This window comes from Coregonus lavaretus (genome assembly GCF_964263955.1).
Source record: "Coregonus lavaretus genome assembly, chromosome: 34".
Lineage (NCBI taxonomy): Eukaryota > Metazoa > Chordata > Actinopteri > Salmoniformes > Salmonidae > Coregonus > Coregonus lavaretus.
Genome location: NC_140021.1, coordinates 18146902 through 18165052, shown reverse-complemented (window position 1 = coordinate 18165052; position 18151 = coordinate 18146902).

The following is an 18151-nucleotide window of genomic DNA, read 5'->3' as shown; positions in this document are numbered from 1 at the left end:
CATCTTTAATCAATATGATTACATTTGACATCACTTAGTGCTGACTGTTCAAAATAATTTGGAGTATGCTGATCTTTCTCCTGTGCCACAAACTCTGTAGCATTCTCAGAAGTCACCTACAGATTCATTACCTATACTACATCTCTTAGCAAAATAGTGCCATCTGCACTGCTATTTTAGTTATCAGTTAATCTGACTATTCTCTCATCATTGATTTAATTTACTTATTTCAGTAATTTGAGGGTTTTCTGTATAATTGTCTAATGTTGGTGGGGCATATGATTCTGTTTTAATGTTACTCCTGAATCACTATGATAAATGTAATCGTTTTTCTTGAGTGTATTTTTAACAAAGCTGAGATTTACTTTGAAGTCTAAAGTGTAGGAATCCAAGTGAAGTCTGTTATTGACACAGACATGGTGGTGTAGCAGGAAGATCGAAATGCCGTCAACCAAGAGGTTGTGATTTCAAATCCCAGATGAGGACATGTTGAATAATAATTACTGTATAAATAAACATACACAATGTATGTCAGTGTGTCAAATACACTACATGACCAAAAGTATGTGGTCATCTGCATGTCGAACATCTCATTCCAAAATCATGGGCATTAATATGGAGTTGGTCCCCCCTTTGCTGCTATAACAGACTCCACTCTTCTGGGAAGGCTTTCCACTAGATGTTGGAACATTGCTGTGGGACCTTGCTTCCATTCAGCCACAAGAGCTTTAGTGAGGTCGGGCACTGATGCTGGCAATTAGGCCAATTCATTGGTGTTCCAATTCATCCCAAAGGTCTTCGACGGGGTTGAGGTCAGGGCTCTGTGCAGGCCAGTCAAGTTCTTTCACACCAATCTTGACAAACCATTTCTGTATGGACCTCGCTTTGTGCATTGGGGCATTGTCAAGCTGTAACAGGAAAGGACCTTCCCCAAACTGTTGCCACAAAGTTGGAAGCACAGAATCATCTAGAATGTCATTGTATGATGTAGCATTAAGATTTCCCTTCACTGGAACTAAGGGGCCTAGCCCGAACCATGAAAAACGTTCTCCTGGCATCCGCCAAACCCAGATTTGTCCGTCAGACTGCCAGATGGTGAAGCGTGATTCATCACTCCAGAGAACGCATTTCCACTGCTCCAGAGTCCAATGGTGGCGAGCTTTACATCACTCCAGCCGACGCTTGGCATTGTGCATGGTGATCTTAGGCTTGTGTGCGGCTGCTCGGCCATGGAAACCCATTTCATGAAGCTCCTGACTAACAGTTATTGTGCTAACGTTGCTTCCAGAGGCAGTTTGGAACTCTGTAGTGACAGTTGCAACTGAGGACCGATGATTCTTACGCGCTACGCGCTTCAGCACTCGGCGGTCCCGTTTTGTGAGCTTGTGTAGCCTACCACTTCACGGCTGAGACGTTGTTGCTCCTAGACGTTTCCACTTCACAATAACAGCACTTAGTTGACCAGGGCAGCTCTAGCAGGGCAGAAATGTGACGCACTGACTTGTTGGAAAGTTTGCATCCTATGACAGTGCCATGTTGTAAGTCACTGTGCTCTTCAGTACGGGACATTCTACTGTCAATGTTTCTATGGAGATTGCATGGCTGTGAGCTTGATTTTATACACTTGTCAGGAATGGGTGTGGCTGAAATAGCCGAATCCACTCATTTGAAGTTGTGTCCACATACTTTTGTATATATAGTGTATGTAAATTGAAAACACTGCGACTGCGTGACGTTCCGGGGACATCTTAACGACTCATTTTTGTTTGCTGGGCATCACCTGTGAAATCTCATGTGAAAAATATCCACGTGAAACTTCATGTGAAATATCATCGCATGTGAAGTGTTCCAAAACCACATGGCTTCACATGATTTCACATATGAAAGGTTATTTGACCACGAGAAAATCCCAAAGTCTCGTGAAATCATGTGCTTTTTCCATAAGGGCTTGCAACCTTGATCGAAATAATTTCCCCTAATTATTGCTCTCTTCATTTTTTATTCTATTACATCATAAGAGCAGTGGGTCTTTTCCCATAACCTTATTTCCTCCCCCACTGACTGGATCCAGCTACAGAGTGAGAGAGCCCCATTTGAATGGCTGAGACAACCTGGTCCTGTTGCAGTCATGATGAATCACTGAGCCTGGCTATAATTACAGTGCTGTGTCCACACAGGCCCAAACACTGATCGATGACTTACTCAAGCCAAAGGCCTTCATCTGGAACAGTAGCCTGGTTGGTCCACCACAGAAGGCTCTGGACAAGACAGCTCTTAAAGCTCCCATCCCACCACAGGATAATAAATTAGGAGTGTTTTATAGACAACGGCACACTCTATTTAACCCTTCACCTGCTGCAGTGCAGGTGAGGGTTACTGTTAGGATCCTATAGGGACAGTACTTTTTGGTACAACGGTGTAATATGGGACAGTACTTTTTGGTACAAAGGTGTAATATGGAACAGTACTTTTAGGTACAAAGGTGTAATATTGGGACAGTAATATAAGGTACAGTGTTTCTGAACATAGCGACATGTACAGGCCCAGTAATATTGGTGTATCTTTTTTTTTGTGACCAACTTTTTATTCAGTTTTGTCATTTTTCTTTTTCAGAGGGGGGTTACATGTACAGAAACAATCAAATAAATGCATACAAAGTTAAACCTCAGTCCCCATCCACCCACCCGCATCCTCCCTCCCCACCAGGAAACCATGCTTTTTATCGCAGCAGTGCTGCCTGTCAGCAGTAATCTTCTCTGATTGATTAAGAGATTCAAGGGTCTATCATCATTATCATCAAGTAACATAATAGATGGAATGCATTGAATATTTAAAGAGGAACTGACAGCGTTTTAGCAGCATTAAATCTAATTAAAATCTGTTAATATACACCCCCAGGAAGAATATGACACCTTTTTTACATTTTCTGACAAGCGAGCACTTAGATATGGTCATTTTCAGGTTTTCATAAATTCATAGAATGTTTGGGAATCACGTAGAGTAAGATACAGTGGGGAAAAAAAGTATTTAGTCAGCCACCAATTGTGCAAGTTCTCCCACTTAAAAAGATGAGAGAGGCCTGTAATTTTCATCATAGGTACACGTCAACTATGACAGACAAAATGAGAAAAAAATCCAGAAAATCACATTGTAGGATTTTTAATGAATTTATTGGCATATGATGGTGGAAAATAAGTATTTGGTCAATAACAAAAGTTTCTCAATACTTTGTTATACATCCTTTGTTGGCAATGACACAGGTCAAACGTTTTCTGTAAGTCTTCACAAGGTTTTCACACACTGTTGCTGGTATTTTGGCCCATTCCTCCATGCAGATCTCCTCTAGAGCAGTGATGTTTTGGGGCTGTCGCTGGGCAACACAGACTTTAAACTCCCTCCAAAGATTTTCTATGGGGTTGAGATCTGGAGACTGGCTAGGCCACTCCAGGACCTTGAAATGCTTCTTACGAAGCCACTCCTTCGTTGCCCGGGCAGTGTGTTTGGGATCATTGTCATGCTGAAAGACCCAGCCACGTTTCATCTTCAATGCCCTTGCTGATGGAAGGAGGGTTTCACTCAAAATCTCACGATACATGGCCCCATTCATTCTTTCCTTTACACGGATCAGTCGTCCTGGTCCCTTTGCAGAAAAACAGCCCCAAAGCATGATGTTTCCAACCCCATGCTTCACAGTAGGTATGGTGTTCTTTGGATGCAACTCAGCATTCTTTGTCCTCCAAACATGACGAGTTGAGTTTTTACCAAAAAGTTATATTTTGGTTTCATCTGACCATATGACATTCTCCCAATCCTCTTCTGGATCATCCAAATGCACTTCAGACGGGCCTGGACATGTACTGGCTTAAGCAGGGGGACACGTCTCGCACTGCAGGATTTGAGTGCCTGGCGGCGTAGTGTGTTACTGATGGTAGGCTTTGTTACTTTGGTCCCAGCTCTCTGCAGGTCATTCACTAGGTCCCCCTGTGTGGTTCTGGGATTTTTGCTCACCGTTCTTGTGATCATTTTGACCCCACGGGGTGAGATCTTGCGTGGAGCCCCAGATCGAGGGAGATTATCAGTGGTCTTGTATGTCTTCCATTTCCTAATAATTGCTCCCACAGTTGATTTCTTCAAACCAAGCTGCTTACCTATTGCAGATTCAGTCTTCCCAGCCTGGTGCAGGTCTACAATTTTGTTTTTGGTGTCCTTTGACAGCTCTTTGGTCTTGGCCATTGTGGAGTTTGGAGTGTGACTGTTTGAGGTTGTGGACAGGTGTCTTTTATACTGATAACAAGTTCAAACAGGTGCCATTAATACAGGTAACGAGTGGAGGACAGAGGAGCCTCTTAAAGAAGAAGTTACAGGTCTGTGAGAGCCAGAAATCTTGCTTGTTTGTAGGTGACCAAATACTTATTTTCCACCATAATTTGCAAATAAATTCATAAAAAATCCTACAATGGGATTTTCTGGAATTTTTTTTCTCAATTTGTCTGTCATTGTTGACGTGTACCTATGATGAAAATTACAGGCCTCTCTCATATTTTTAAGTGGGAGAACTTGCACAATTGGTGGCTGACTAAATACTTTTTTTCCCCACTGTATTTGTAAAAATGATATAGCAATATAGAGTGGGAAAGCGGCCGTGCGTTCGGACAATTGATAGACACTGTAGTAAATAAAACCTAAGAAAAACATCTGTCTAGTCCAGGACCGGAGTTAACGCAGACCGGTGCGCCATAGCCAATCAGAGCTACAGTAGGCCTTTATGCAAATAAGCCATTTTCCACACGGGCCTGCCATCCTTCACTTTCAACTGGACTGTGTGTTTACAGGCAGTAGCAACAGCACAACTTTAGATCATCAGAACGCATTCACCAAAAGCCACAGAATACACCTGAATGGATTTCTGCAAATATGTCAATACCACGGGAGTCCTCTTAGATTTGGGAACTTTACAGTCCTATTGCTCAAACAACCATGAAAAGGTAGGCTCTCTCCCTCAGTTATGCACACCAACAACAACAAGATCAACAACTAATGCTGGCCAGAGTGAGATGAGCTAAAATCTAATGAGGGAACATTAAACCCTCTCAAACTTTTTCAGCTAGTTGGCCATCAAAATTGCACTGATAAACGATGGGAATAGCAGCCTGCTCATCCTTCTGCAGCTTGCCTGCCATTGCATGCTTGTCACAACCCACATTTTGACAACTGAATGGGAACTTGCCTGCCTGCCCACTCATTTGATCGATGCCAAATACATATGATTGACAACTAAGGGTGCGTAAATCCAGTGTGTCAGAGTACGCTCTGAGTCGTTCCTAATTCAGAGCATTGTCAGATGTCTGTTGTTAAATTCAGAGCGTTCCGCTCTCCGAGCGTTCAGGTACCCACTGCACTATTGACACTGGACTCTCTGGCCGAGGAGTAGGGTTGATCCGAGTGTTCCTCACAGTGTTGGCAGTCAAGCACCCAAACTAACTGGCTAAAGTTGGCTAGCTTGCTAGCTATTTCCAGACACAAATGAGAGAACACCTCACTCTGAACATTTTACACGGCCTAGCAGACCTGGTTAGGCTGTTTTCATGTTATCTAGAGCGTGAGGGACTAACTGTGCTGCTGGCAACAATTTAATAACTTTTTATGCCAGTCATAATCAGCGGGTGTTGCATGTTCATAAATTCATCAATTATTCTGCGCTCTGGCACACTCAGAAAAGTGCTCTGAAATTGGAGTAAGCCAGAGTGAATTTATGGGTGGAGGAAGCAAACAATGTACCAGGCCAGCTGTGCTTTACAACCTGATAGCAATATTTTTTTAATTATATTAATCATGCATTGAAATGCATCCATATATTCTGACAACAATTCTGCCATACTGTACGTCATTGAATTTTGAGCCGAATAGAACCTATTTTAAAACCTCTTATAAAGTTGGTTTTGTAGCATAAACTGGGAATTTAATCTTTTTGACTGATATTATGATTGTCTGTTTGTTTCATATCTGCAAAGTAGTTAAAACGCTGTCCGTTCCACTTTAAATTCATGCACTTCTAAATTAATTTTGTAACTTTGCCTCTGAAGCATTTAACTACAGGGCACTCCCACATCATGTGAAGGAATGTGCCTACCTGATTTAGGGGACACAGTGAACAGTTGGGAGTTGATGCCAATTTCATCGTAAAACATTTCCTTGGTGTTAAATACAGTCTGTGAACAAACTTAAAATGTTTAAATTGGTGGTTCGGATTACGGGATGCCAAGGTCATATTTTTCCATATTCTGTTCCAGTTAAAGGGTGGTTCAGAATCAATTAGATCTGTGGACCATACTTTTTTAATGGCTAGCTCAGAATATGAGCTTTCCAAAAAGTTGTTTATATATTATAGAGATCAGTCCTTTCGGGAGCCCAGATAATTTACAAACCATTACTGTCCATTATATCGGTATGGGTACGGATTCCACATCTGGACCATTGGGGGGATGCAAATGGCCACCCTCCAGATCGCAAGGCATTATTGTGACATATTGGAGTATGGGCATGCCATTTTGATTCCCAATTACATATACTGAACAAAAATATAAATGCATCATGCAACAAGTTACAGTGAATGAATGAATAACAGGAAATCACCTGGATGGAACGGTATTCCTCCTGTCTATTTAAAATGTTGGAATCAATTAGGTCCACTATCACTCGAAATCAATAATACAGCCATCCACAAAGGTTCATTTGGGAGAGATGTGATTACAGCACTAATTTAGCTTTTATTCAAAATAGGTAAGGATGCCACCCAGTGTTCTCACTATCGCCCCCTATCTTTGATAAACACAGATATTAAACTGTTTTCCAAAATGTTGTCGTCCTGTCTCGAGACATACTTACCCAAATTGATCCACACTGACCAAAGCGGGTTTGTTAAAAAACATTATCCTCGGATAACCTCCGTCGTCTATTACATACCTTAGATGGTTAATCAGAAACAACAGCTATCTGAATGCAGAAAAAGCTTTTGATACACCTAAATTGGTCATATTTCTGGTCTGTCTTGGAACATATGGGAATTGGCTCCAATTTCATTAATATAATTAAAATACTATATGCTAATCCCTCAGCCATAGTTATAACAGGCAATATCTGCTCTGCTCCATTCAGAAGGCGATCCAATTTTGCCTCTGCTATTCTTTTTATCCATGGAACCCCTGGCCCATGCAATTCGTAAATTGAAGGAAATAACACCAATTTCTCAAAAATCTACTGATGAATTCATCTCATTATACGCAGAGCAATATTTTTATATATCTAGACAATGTATCTCAATCACTCCCAAACGCATTGAAGCTCATAGATACATTTAGCTTCATCTCAAGTTATAAAATGAATCTAACCAAATCAGCCCTAGTGCCTCTCAATACCCCGTTGGAGGACCCCATCTCTACTTATGGAATCCCAATCGTTTCCCATTTTAAATATTTGGAAGTAGATACAATTCCCTTTTTAGATAAAACCATTGCCAGAAACTTTAACAGAACGCTCAAATCAATTCAATCCGACCTCAGTAGATGGAATAATATCCCAGTTCCTTTAACTGGCAGAATATCTATTGTCAAAATGAATATATTGCCACGTCTGAATTTCATATAGTTCAATGCTTCCCATGACTCCCCCTCCTGGCTATTGAGATAAAATTCATAGTGCAGTTTAAAAATATATATGGCAAGGTAAACGATCCTGGATAAAATGTAGAAAGTGGGAAAGATGTAGGAGGACTATCTGTACCTAACTTTAATTTTCCAGGCAATAGCATTTCGCTCCATCATAAATTGGTTTAGACATGATTCCTCAGCCCCCTGGCTGAGTGTAGAGAGACATATGGTGTCTCCTATTGCCCTGGAAGAGGTGGTCTTCACTTATATATCCCTCACTTATACAGTTGAAGTTGAACGTTTACATACACTTAGGTCATTAAAGCTAGTTTTTCAACCACTCCACAAATTTCTTGTTAACAAACTATAGTTTTGGCAAGTCGGTTAGGACATCTAATTTGTGCATGACACAAGTAATTTTTCCAACAATTGTTTACAGACAGATTATTTCACTTATAATTCACTGTATCACAATTCCAGTGGGTCAGAAGTTTACATACACTAAGTTGACTGTGCCTTTAAACAACTTGGAAATCTCCAGAAAATTACTGGCTTTAGAAGCTTCTGATAGGCTAATTGACATCATTTTAGTCAATTGGAGGTGTACCTGTGGATGTATTTCAAGGCCTATCTTCAAATGCAGTGCCTCTTTGCTTGACATCATGGGAAAATCAAAATAAATCAACGCCTGAAGGTACCACGTTCATCTGTACAAACAGTGGCGGCTCCTGAAAAAATTCTCAGGGGGGGCAATTTTTCTGATGATTTAGGTGACCTACACACATTTTAAAAAAGATATGTCCAGCAACAACATGAAGACAGGGGCAGCATATAAGTCAATACCAGAAGCATTTATTGACTGAACTCAAAAGTGTTGGCTTACCAGGGTTGGTGGAGCCCTCAGTTTCATCTTTGCCTCGCAAAGCTAACTCAAACACTCCGCAAAACTTCACACACTGGATTAGCCGGCTGAGGATGTGGCGGTTCTTGCTAATGTCGTAGTAAATATATTTGTTATAGTGAATATGGAATATGATATGTTGAGTAAAATGTTGTGCTAAGATCTATTTAGGTCAGGAGCTGGTTATAAGTTCTGTTCCTATCCAATAACAATGGACAAAAGGGTCCTATCTTGTCAGCCTTGTCAGTTTCAGTTCTCCAGTAAACTTGTGATTATCAACACTAACCTCATCGTTGTGGCGGCGGACAGCTAGCCTGTATCCCTCATCCAGTTGAGTGGGAATGTTCACTCTCCCCAAAGCAGACAATCTCAAACAGCTATCCATGTGGGTCTTTGACAGCTCATGTTTCTTAATCTTTCCTGAAAGATGGTGCATGTCCGTTACACACCAGTCGCTGTCCAAGCGGTGCTGTCTGCCGTGCCGCCTTCAGGGTGAAAGAGTAAGCAGGGGGTAGCAGAAGACTGCATTAGCTACATCGCAGCCTGCTAGCCAGGTTTTTCGTTCGTACCAATTTTTGGAAAATCCTCGGGTGTAGGACTTCCCCCCTTTAGTAGAAACCTGTTGAATTATTAAATTTGGTCTGGGAGGTCCTAATTGTTTCGTTGCCAATTTATCTTCATTTGTTCGCCGACAAAAAGGAACTTCTTTCAAAGACACAATCGAGTTGCACTGAAGCCTAGCCATTTTGATAGTAGTAGTGAATTGATTGACGATGCTACCCGCTCTTTTCTTAGTTACGTTCATGGTTATGTTACGTATGACGAAAGCGCGTAAGTGCAAGCCCTCAGAAACCCATAGAGATTGTATTGAAAGCTCTGATATTTGAAAAAAATAGATTTTACATGGGAGTCTATGACAGACTTCTGGGCGATTTTCAACCTGACTGAAATCGCCCCAAAAGGGGGGGGGGGGGCATTTGAAGCACGACTTTAGCCTGATTGGACATTTAGTGGCACTGTGGCAGATCAGACGTCTAGATTACAACACTGATAACTACTGTTGCCGTGATATAATTGATTAGAAAAAAAATCCCTTCCTTTTCCCGTTTGGCAGTGCGTCGCCCATATCGCCCTATTGAACACACCGCCCCTGTGTACAAACAATAGTACGCAAGTATAAACACCATGGGACCACGCAGCCGTCATACCGCTCAGGATGGAGACGTGTTCTGTCTCCTAGAGATGACCGTACTTTGGTGTGAAAAGTGCAAATCAATCCCAGAACAACAGCAAAGGACCTTGTGAAGATGCTGGAAGAAACAGGTACAAAAGTATCTATATCCACAGTAAAACTAGTCCTATATCGACATAACCTGAAAGGCCGCTCAGTAAGGAAGAAGCCACTGCTCCAAAACCGCCATAAAAAAGCCAGACTACGGTTTGCAACTGCACATGGGGACAAAGATCGTACTTTTTGGAGAAATGTACTCTGGTCTGATGAAACAAATATAGAACTGTTTGGCCATAATGACCATCGTTATGTTTGGAGGAAAAAGGGGGTGCTTGCAAGCCGAAGAACACCATCTCAACCATGAAGCACGGGGGTGGCAGCATCATGCTGTTGGGGTGCTTTGCTGCAGGAGAGACTGGTGCACTTCACAAAATAGATGGCATCATGAGGAAGGAAAATTATGTGGATATATTGAAGCAACATCTCAAGACAACAGTCAGGAAGTTAAAGCTTGGTCACAAATGGGTCTTCCAAATGGACAATGACCCCAAACATACTTCCAAAGTTGTGGCAAAATGGCTTAAGGACAACAAAGTCAAGGTATTGGAGTGGCCATCACAAAGCCCTGACCTCAATCCTACAGAAAATGTGTGGGCAGAACTGAAAAGGCGTGTGTGAGCAAGGAGGCCTACAAACCTGACTCTGTTACACCAGCTCTGTCAGGAGCTTGTGGAAGGCTACCCGAAACGTTTGACCCAAGTTAAACAATTTAAAGGCAACGCTACCAAATACTAACTGAGTATATGTAAACTTCTGACCCACTGGGAATGTGATGAAAGAAATAAAAGGTGATAAATCATTCTCTCTACTAATATTCTGACATTTCACATTCTTAAAATAAAGTGGTGATCCTAACTGACCTAAGACAGGATTTTTTTTTACTAGGATTAAATGTCAGGAATTGTGAAAAACTGAGTTTAAATGTATTTGGCTAAGGTTTATGTAAACTTCTGACTTCAACTGTATATCCAGTTCACTGACAAACTGAAATGGTCCACGCAGACAGTGTGGTGAAGAAGGCGCAACAGAGCCTTTTCAATTTCAGGAGGCTGAAGAAATTTGGCTTGGCACCTAAAACCCTCACAAACTTTTACAGATGCACAATTGAGAGCATCCTGTCAGGCTGTATCACCGCCTGGTATGGCAACTGCACCGCCCGCAACCGCAGGGCTCTCCAGAGGGTGGTGCTGTCTGCCGAACGCATTACCGGGGGTAAACATCCCGCCCTCCAAGACACCTACAGCACCCGATGTCACAGGAAGGCCAAAAAGATCATCAAGGACATCAACCACCCGAGCCACTGCCTGTTCACCCCGCTATCATCCAGAAGGCGAAGTCAGTACAGGTGCATCAAAGCTGGGACCGAAAGAATGAAAAACAGCTTCTATCTCAAGGCCATCAGACTGTTAAATAGCCATCACTAGCACATTAGAGGCTGCTGCTGCCTATTGAAATCACTGGCGACTTTAAGAAATGGAACACTAGTCACTTTAACAATGTTTACATATCTTGCATTACTCATCTCATATGTATATACTGTATTCTATAATATTCTACTGTATCTTAGTCCATGCCACTCTGTCATTGCTTGTCCATATATGTATATATTCTTAATTCCATTCCTTACTTAGATTTGTGTGTATTGGGTATATGTTGTGAAATTGTTAGATCTTTTTTGTTAGATATTACTGCACTGTCGGAGCTAGAAGCACAAGCATTTCGCTACACCCGCAATAACATCTGCTAAACACGTGTATGTGACAAATAAAATTGGATTTGATTTGAACAAAGTAAACTACGCTTTGGTCCTATTATTGATCACACAATTTATATTTGCGGCACAAATGTTCAACTACACTGAACAAAAATATAAATGCAACATGTAAAGTTTTGATCACATGTTTCATGAGCTGAAATAAAATATCCCAGACATTTTCCATATGCACAAAAAGCTTATTTCTCTCTAATTTTGTGCACACATTTGTTTACATCCCTGTTAGTGAGCATTTCTTATTTGCCAAGATAATCCTTCCACCTGACAGTTCTGGCATATCAAGAAGCTGATTAAACAGCATAATCATTACAAAGGTGCACCTTGTGCTGGGGACAATAAAAAGCTACTCTAAAATGTGCAGTTTTGTCACAAAACACAATGCCACAGATGTCTCAAGTTTTGAGGGAGCGTGCAATTGGCATGCTGAATGCAGGAATGTCCACCAGAGCTGTTGCCTGAGAAATTAATGTTCATTTCTCTATCATAAGCTGCCTCCAACGTCGTTTTTTTGAATTTGGCAGTACGTCCAACTGGCCTCACAACCGCAGACCATGTGTAACCACGCCAACCCAGGACCTCCACATCCGGCTTCTTCACCTGCGGGATCGTCTGAGACCAGCCACCTGGACAGCTGATGAAACTGTGGGTTTGCGCAACCAAAGGATTTCTGCAAAACTGTCAGAAACCATCTCAGGGAAGCTCATCTGCGTGCTCATCGTTCTCATCAGGGTCTTGACATTTTAACTGATTTCAGTGGGCAAATGCTCACCTTCGATGGCCACTGGCACGCTGGAGAAGTGTGCTCTTCACGGATGAATCCCAGTTTCAACTGTACCGGGCAGATGGCAGAATGATGCTGATGTCATTTTGTGAACAGAGTGCCCCATGGTGGCTGTGGGGTTATGGTATGGGCAGGCATAAGCTACGGACAACGAACACAATTGCATTTTATCTATGGCAATTTGAATGCACAGAGATACCGTGACGAGATCCTGAGGCCCATTGTCGCAAGGATCTGTACACAATTCCTTGAAGCTGAAAATGTCCCAGTTCTTCCATGGTCTGCATACTCACCAGACATGTCACCCATTGACCATGTTTGGGATGCTCTGGATCGACATGTACGACAGCGTGTTCCAGTTCCAGCCAATATCCAGCAACTTTGCACAGCCATTGAAGAGGAGTGGGACAACATTCCACAGGCCAAAATCAACAGCCTGATCAACTCTATGCTAAGGAGATGTGTCGCACTGCATGAGGCAAATCGTGGTCACACCAGATACTGACTGGTTTTCTGATCCACGCCCCTACCTTTTTAAAAAAGGTATCTGTGGCTAACAGATAGGGCCTAATTAATTTATTTCAATTGACTGATTTCTTTATATGAACTGTAACTTAGTAAAATCTTTGAAATTGTTGCATGTTACGTTTATACTTTTGTTCAGTTGGTTAGCTTTAGCTACCTGCAGATTCATGCAAGGTGCATGGTAGTATGAGTTGTTGCTAGCTAAAGACTTGACTATGCAAGTAATCATTTCACTATACCGTTTACACCTTCTGCATCCTGTGCATGTGTCAAATAAACATTGATTTTATTTGATATAGTGTGTGTTTACCAGAGACAGTAATGTGAAGAACAACATGACCTGCACCAAAGTCAGATTAGTATATAGGCCAAGGACTAGATCAAGTGTATTTTTACTACTACTTTTTGCTACTACTTTCACCATTTTTAGTCTTGAAATCTTTGGTTGTTTGCTACACTACCGTATTCACTCTGTTTAGCACATGGCCTCACATGTGAATCCTTAAAGAGATGGGTGGGGCTAAGGCTTAAGAAGGTGTGAACGATGCTGAATGGGTGTAGACAAAGAGCTCTCCAGTTGGTGTACCAGAACATTCACGGGTCATTTTCTCAAAAGTGGGGCTACAAGTTTTATCAACTTTCAAAGCAGAATTACTTTCCCATTGTTCCTCAACTGCAGTGTATGATCTACAATTTTCTAGCTCTGTGTCTTTTATCCAATGTAAAAAACACAATTTCAAATTTTTCTACATAGGACTGAATCCAGGTGGTGGGTCACAAATATCCTAATTATTATTAGCAATATGGTCTAAATTAAGTTAAACATAAAAATAAAATAAACGAATTGTGTGGAAGCCCATAGGGGACTGGCGATCTATCCTAAACAGTTTAGCCCATAGGGATGCAATGTGCTGTAGCCCCACAAGGAAGCAACCCCAGTCTGTATGGCACTTCAATATATTGTCCATTGTTCATTAACTGGCGTGGGGTCATCATTGTCTAAATGTCCTGGAACATAGGCAATATAATAATAACAAAGTCCAATGTTCAGCAACAACAATAATACTAATAATTTTACCCCATTGAGGGGGTTTTCTCATCATTGTCTTATGCTGAGGGAAGCATCACAGCCATAAGCTAGGCTGCGTGATTGTGCGTGGATAGCATACCTGAATATTGAGCCAGTCAAATTGGGGTTACCCTAGATCTGTCAGCTCGTCCCCTTGTGTATTGTGCTTGATGTGCTTATCTGAAGAAGTCTTGAGCCTCCTTGGCAGTGGAAAACGTGTTTGTTGTATTCTGGAAGGTCAAGATTGGTTTTGCTGGGTGGCTGAAGCTGCATCGGTAATATGGGTGTTTCTGTTCATAATAGCTGTGTCCTGGTTCCAAGGTATAATTTATCCCAGCAGGCGAACCATCCCACAGTGTAATTACAGTGTCATGCTGAAGTTGGGCCTAGCCACACACACACACTGTATTGGATATTACACTTTCTCCCGCTGTTCATACACAGAGCTACGCTAAATAAGAGTGCCATGAGGACGTCAGTCAGTCAACAAGCGCACACACACACACACACACACACACACACACACACACACACACACACACACACACACACACACACACACACACACACACACACACACACACACACACACACACACACACACACACACACACACACACACACACAGCCATGCTAAAAAGAACCATGGGGACATCTGTTGACTACCTTTATGAGCCATTCATGTTACATTTACTGAACACGATGATGTGTTTACCTTTTATTCTGGTGTTATGGAGCTTTGCATTATCCAATGTTCAGCTTCGCTTCCAGGAAAGGCAGGAATAAGGATTATGAGGTTTGTTAGGCTCTGAGACTGAATGATGGTGACTGACTGAAAAAGTCTGATTACTTACCACTGGGTCCATTATCTGGCTCGGAGCCCTCCCAAGCGCTGCACAGAGGAGTCTCCTTCTCTCTTTTCATATTTTCTGAGAAGATGGATATGGAGAAATGCATTCGGAAAATCCCTGTCAATTAGGTTTCAAATCACCACAGCAGTTAGTCCTTAAGTGTGTCAAGTGAACAACACATTGTTTTACACAAGATGATGCTGTTGTAAATAGTACTATGAAACATTCTAATGCCTATCAGGAAACACCTCAAGAATTGAACACTCAGAAGCTTATTTTCATGATGTGAGAAAATACTATCTTTATCCCTTGTAAGTCCTTGCTCATTCATTCTATCCAGCTCCTCAACAGGCTGTATGAATTTAAACTTGAATGTTAACAGTAGATGTATAGAAGGTACGTGTACTGTGTGTATGCCAAACTTTCTCTATTGTCCTCACAATGGCTACCACTGGTGTCAGGTTGTACCATTGTGTTGGTAACAGCTCCTCTGGTCTACACCAATGGCGAACTGGCTGACTGCCATTCTAAGGAAGTTAGTTATAAACAGCAAAAAGCTGTTTATAATGCTAAATAGGCTACCAGTAGTTTTCTCCTGGGGTTGATATTTGTACTAAATGGTTAGAGAAGACCCGCAATCTGTGAGGATATCAGATTGTGGAAGGCAGCATTACCCAGACTCAGTGGGCTCGTCCCAAATGGCACTATAGAGAATAGGGTGTCGTTCGGAACGCAACCACTGTCTAATAGAAGCTCATTGAAGAAGATCAGAGCGACACCAATGACAGTGGAAATACAGCAGTGCTTCATCATGGGCCTAGTGGGTCCAGTTCATTATGTCCTATTATGTCAGGAGTCTGGTCTTCTGCCTTTAGGACAAACTCTGTACACTGACCAGGATTTAATATTCTGATTACATTAGAACATCTGTTATATTTATCCATGTCAGCACTGAATGATAAGCACACATTTATTTTCTGATTTATTTCGATAGCAGGATTAGATAAGGTCAATTACTAACTGATTAGTTCCTAGAAGTGAATTTTTCCATTGCTTCATCATGTTGTATACAGGCATATTTTGACATATTGAAAAAATCACACCCAGAGACAACAATAGACAAATAAATAATAAGAAAATATAAGCTTCTACCTTTCCCCCCCTTTAGGCTGTCCTTTACCAGAGCCCATCTCTGTCTCTCTGTCATAACAGTCTCCTGCTGTCTGCACATTGGAGCATTCCAGGGATTTGACATGACCACGATGCCTGCCAGCGCCTGCCACCGCCACGCATCAATTTCACACCCACCACTCTAATTACCGCAACACACAACAGAAACCAGGAAGTTAGCCACAGTTACAGTTGGCTTGACGCTCCGAGCCAGAGGGATCAGAGAGCGAGAGGAAAGGAGCTGGTGCAGGTATTTTAATAAGACAAAAAATGAAATGGAACAATAGTTTGATGCCATTCCATTTGCTCCATTCCAGGCATTATTATGAGCAGTCCTCCCCTCAGCAGCCTTACTGGAGCACACTTAATGCTGATGATGATAGGCACTTCTGTTGCCATTATAGCCCTCTTGTATTAATCAAATGCAAATGTTTTCACTAGGAGTAACTACGGTGACTGTTTTGGGCACCAACTGTCTAAAACAGCGTGTTCATGTGCCCATCTCTGCTCTCCCCAAAGCAAAAATGTCAATGTTTGTATTGTGTAAACACAGATGATGACTTCTGAGAGGAGTATATGTCAAAAAGATAAAGTATTGTTTATTGAACACCGTCTCTGTGAGAAAGCCCTCCAGTCAATGCATTGTTTGATTTATATCAGTTTTATTATTTTGCTGGTTGGTTTTTATTACTGATTTCATTGCTGGTTGTTGCACTGGTATATTTATAGCCTATATTTCTTATGGTTGTTGTGTGAGCATTGCATGAGTAAGATTTTCAATGTATCCATTACACATGGCAAAGACACTTGAACACATCCATCCCTCAGGTAGTCATTAGCAGAGTCTAATGGCAGCCGATTCCCTTTATAGTTCCCTATATTAAACCAGAGCCCTATGGGCCCTGGTCAAAAGTAGTGCACTATAAATGGAATAGGGTGCCATTATGGATGCATCCTAATAGAGCTAAACCTCACCATCTCCATTCATTCATCAGCTTCCTGTCTCCAGCTTGACTAATGTTAAATCAGATGGCGAATGGAGGAAGACGCCCCCTTCACCCCTCCTCCTTAACCCGGCAGTGGGGCAGGCAGGCGGGCATCCTGGAAAGCCCTGCCATACTGCCATGCTTGGCTTGGCTGCTCACAGCCTCGCATCGCATGGAAGTTCATCTGAGCTACTGGAATATTCATACCCACATGGCAGGGACAGGGCCAGCGTTCACTACAGTATAGCCACAGAAAGAGAAATCTGGTTAAATGTGTCCCTTATAGCACCCAATCCCTTATATAGTGCGCTACTTTCGACCAGAGTCCTATGGGTCCTGGTCAAAAGTAGTGCACTAAAAAGGGAATAGGGTGCCATTTCAGGTGCAGGTTGTCTGCTGAGGTAGTAAATGTACAGTGGGGAAAAAATGTATTTAGTCAGCCACCAATTGTGCAAGTTCTCCCACTTAAAAAGATGAGAGAGGCCTGTAATTTTCATCATAGGTACACGTCAACTATGACAGACAAAATGAGATTTTTTTTCTCCAGAAAATCACATTGTAGGATTTTTAATTAATATATTTGCAAATTATGGTGGAAAATAAGTATTTGGTCAATAACAAAAGTTTCTCAATACTTTGTTATATACCCTTTGTTGGCAATGACACAGGTCAAACGTTTTCTGTAAGTCTTCACAAGGTTTTCACACACTGTTGCTGGTATTTTGGCCCATTCCTCCATGCAGATCTCCTCTAGAGCAGTGATGTTTTGTGGCTGTCGCTGGGCAACACGGACTTTCAACTCCCTCCAAAGATTTTCTATGGGGTTGAGATCTGGAGACTGGCTAGGACACTCCAGGACCTTGAAATGCTTCTTACGAAGCCACTCCTTCGTTGCCCGGGCGGTGTGTTTGGGATCATTGTCATGCTGAAAGACCCAGCCACGTTTCATCTTCAATGCCCTTGCTGATGGAAGGAGGTTTTCACAAAAAATCTCACGATACATGACCCCATTCATTCTTTCCTTTACACGGATCAGTCGTCCTGGTCCCTTTGCAGAAAAACAGCCCCAAAGCATGATGTTTCCACCCCCATGCTTCACAGTAGGTATGGTGTTCTTTGGATGCAACTCAGCATTCTTTGTCCTCCAAACACGACGA